Here is a 3,775-nt window from a genome sequence, read left to right on the forward strand (position 1 = left end):
TGGGCACACATGCACACAAGAAAGGAAGAAAGGAAAAAGAAAGGAAGGGGGGGGGAGAATTAATTCTGTGGCTGGTGAGATGTCTCTTTAGGCAAAGGTACTTGCCACCAAGCTTGACAACTTTAGTTCAACATCCTGAACCCACAGGGAGGAAACTGATTCTGAAAGTTGCAAGTTGTCTCTGACCTACACACACACACACACACACACACACACACAAGAAAGTAAAAAGAATTCGAAGTAGGTAGCTTTTATTTTGAAAGATATGCTAATTGCTTGCATCTTGTTTAGCATGACTCACTGAGTTAATTATATATTACTGTTACAAAATAACCCTCAACCATGGTCTATAAAACAACAAACATCATCTGGAAGTTCTGTAGGTCAAGATCCAGGGACGGTGTCAGCCCAGCCGATGGTGTCAGCTTGGGTCTCCCTTACAGGTTTCGTAAAGCACCATCTGTCATCATTTTACTGACTGGTCTACCACTTTTTTTTTTTTTTTTAATTAACTTGAGTATTTCTTATATACATTTCAAGTGTTATTCCCTTTCCCGGTTTCCGGGCAAACATTCCCCTCCCCCCTCCCCTTTCTTATCGGTGTTCCCCTCCCCATCCTCCCCCCATTGCCGCCCTCCCCCCAACAATCTAGTTCACTGGGGGTTCAGTCTTAGCAGGACCAAGGGCTTCCCCTTCCACTGGTGCTCTTACTAGGATATTCATTGCTACCTATGAGGTCAGAGTCCAGGGTCAGTCCATGTATAGTCTTTAGGTAGTGGCTTAGTCCCTGGAAGCTCTGGTTGCTTGGCATTGTTGTTCATAAGGGGTCACGAGCCCCTTCAAGCTCTTCCAGTTCTTTCTCTGATTCCTTCAACGGGGGTCCTATTCTCAGTTCAGTGGTTTGCTGCTGGCATTCGCCTCTAGAACAGCCACTTTTGGGATAGCCTCAGCACTCCCAGAGCTGAGGCAGGATTGCTGAGTTTGAGGTCAGCCTGGGTTATGTGGTGGCTTCTCAAACAAAACAAACAGAAAGAGGGAAAAAATCATATTAGAGGTTTAGTTCCCATGAGTGCAACGTCTCCTCCTGTGGATTAGGAAGCAATTTCTTGAAGACATGTGTGTTCAGAGCATGTCCTATCTTTTTTTAAAAAAAATTAAAATTTATTTTATGTGTATGTGTTTTGCCTGCATGTATGTTGTGTACTACATGTGTGCCTGATGCCCTTGGATGTCATAAGGAGACATCAGACACCTAGAACTGGAGTTACAAATGCTTGTGAGGCACCCTGTGGGTGCTGGGTAATTCCCAGGGCCTTTGCAAGAACCACAAGCACTCTAAAGTCCCAGTATGACCTGTCTTTAGCAAAACACATATTAAGCACATGTACTCTTCAATCATGACAACAATGTCTTAAGAAGAGCAAGTCACCTACCTTCTGGCTGGGAACACTCCCCTTGTTCCTTTCTGCATGCGAACATCTTCTAGCACAGGGTGAGTTATGCTGCACAGTAAGTCCACTTCTGCCTCACTCTTGCTGTATAATGAGCAACTCGAGCCTTTCCTGACTCCAAGCCTTTCAAAGACTGAAAGACAGCTGGGGTGATTTTTACATTATTTTTTTTTTCTCAAGGGATCAAGGTTTTTTTTTTTTTTTTTTTTTTTTCCCGGAGCTGGGGACCGAACCCAGGGCCTTGCGCTTCCTGGGCAAGCGCTCTACCACTGAGCTAAATCCCCAACCCCGGGATCAAGGTTTTTTTTTTGGGTTTTTTTTTTTTTTTTGTTTTTGTTTTTTTTTTTTTTTTTTTTGGTTCTTTTTTTTCGGAGCTGGGGACCGAACCCAGGGTCTTGCGCTTCCTAGGCAAGCGCTCTACCACTGAGCTAAATCCCCAACCCCGGGATCAAGGTTTTAAGCCCCAACCCTACCCCCAACTGGAGAATGGCTATGAACTGAGAGTTCTGACCTGAGTGACCTTGTACAATATTAAAAAGCAAAGAGAGGGGGCTGGAGAGATGGCTCAATGGTTAAGAGCACTGATTGCTCTGCCAGAGGTTCTGAGTTCAATTCCCAGCAACCACATGGTGGCTCACAACCATCTGCAACACAATCTGATGCCCTCTTCTGGTGTGTCTGAAGACAGTGACAGGGTACTCACTTATATAAAATAAATAAAATCTTTCAAAAAAAATAAAAAGCAAAGAGAGCCATAACTCCCATTGACAGCTGAGGTGGTGTTCAAGCATTCAAGAGCTGTGCCACTGATCCCAACTCAATAGAGACTCTGTAGCAATTCCGAGAGAGAGAGAGAGAGAGAGAGAGAGAGAGAGAGAGAGAGAGAGAGAGACAGAGAGACACAGAGACAGAGAGACACAGAGACACAGACACAGAGACACAGAGACACAGACACAGAGAGATACAGAGAAGTGGGGAGGGGAGAGAACGGGAAGGGGAGAGGGAGGGGAGGAGAGGAAGGAGGGGAGGAGAGAGGGAGGGGAGAGGGGATGGGGAAAGGAAAGGGTGGTGGCCAGCTTCAGGATCTCAGTGACCTTTAGTGGAAAGCGCTTGCCAGCCTAATGCTCTGTCAAGAAAGCCAAGCTGGCAGCACTACACTAGAACAGGAACCTCACAGAGATCATGAACCCCCCTCCCCAAGCATGACATACAAATTACTTCATATATAAAATTACTTCATATACAAAAAACATCAGTCAAAGTTAACATCACGGAGGGATCTGGCTGTTGCTTTTGAGGATAAATATTAAGATCAGAATAAGGACAGCTCGAGAGCAGAAAATATCGAAGGAATTTCCTTGCAGAGCCATGTTAAAAAGCAGGGTATGTGGCTGTGGTGTATGCTGGGTATGCGGGGTATGCTGGCCTTTAGTCCCAGCACTCCCAGGCACTCTTTGAGTTCAAGGCCAGCCTGGTCTGCAGATCGAGTTCCAGGACAGCCAGGGCTACACAGAGAAACCCAGTCTGGAAGGAAAACAAAACAAAACAGAACAACAAACTCCGAGGTGTGGTGGTACCTGACAGCTGGTACTTAGTGGATGCAGAACACTCCCTAGTCCCAAGTGGGTGCCCCGCCCGCTGAGGTGGTCTGTAAGGGTACCCCGGACTCAATAGTACATAAACACAAAGAGTCTCATTCTGCAGAAGTCCAGCATGCTGGGGCTCCCATTACCAGAATAGACACTCAAGTGAGCTTGCAGGCCCAATTTAAAGCACATTAGGGAATTCTGGGGCAGGAGACCTCTGTGTGAATCTGTTGGGTCATCTCTATGGACATTCCATTACCGGGCTGTGGGGGCTGGAAACCTGCTGGGGGGTCTGGAGACTTACTGAGGAAGAAGCTGAGGAAGTCTGGAAACTGCTGACCCATTGTCCTTGCCTCAGGCCCGGTGGCTGGGACATTCCATTACCTTGTCATGAAGGCTGGAGCCTGGGTTTTTTCTATTAGTAGTTGACCTGCCTGGACTTGCCCAGTTCTTAGCTTAGTCTCCTTAACTGCCAACTTGAAGTCTGTGGTGGAATCAGCCTGGCCTCCTCAGTCTGTAAATGGATATGGCACAGCGGGGACATGCAGAGGTGGTTTGAGCCAGGTGCTTATCTTCAGGGTGAACAATATAAAACACAACAGTATTTCTCTCTTTTTAAAAAGTTGAGAAAACTCTCTGGGGGTGGGGTGGGGATTAGGATATCGAGAATGTGTGATGTCCCATATTTAGGTCCTCAGAAGCCTGGTCATGTACCCTAAGGCAAAGTCTGTGGATGAT

General features: G+C 46.5%; 1 long non-coding RNA gene across 1 annotated transcript; it reads right to left on the bottom strand.

The window, feature by feature from the left end:
- Positions 1-236: 236 nt before the first annotated feature.
- LOC148001050 (uncharacterized) lies at positions 237-3,551 on the bottom strand. The gene is made up of 3 exons (XR_015638962.1): positions 3,342-3,551; positions 1,434-1,595; positions 237-1,008 (listed from the first exon to the last, which is right to left on the bottom strand). It is a non-coding gene; the product is annotated as an uncharacterized LOC148001050 (long non-coding RNA).
- Positions 3,552-3,775: the final 224 nt, after the last annotated feature.

This window comes from Rattus norvegicus, chromosome 15, assembly GCF_021556685.1.
Source record: "Rattus norvegicus strain SHRSP/BbbUtx chromosome 15, alternate assembly SHRSP_T2T, whole genome shotgun sequence".
Lineage (NCBI taxonomy): Eukaryota > Metazoa > Chordata > Mammalia > Rodentia > Muridae > Rattus > Rattus norvegicus.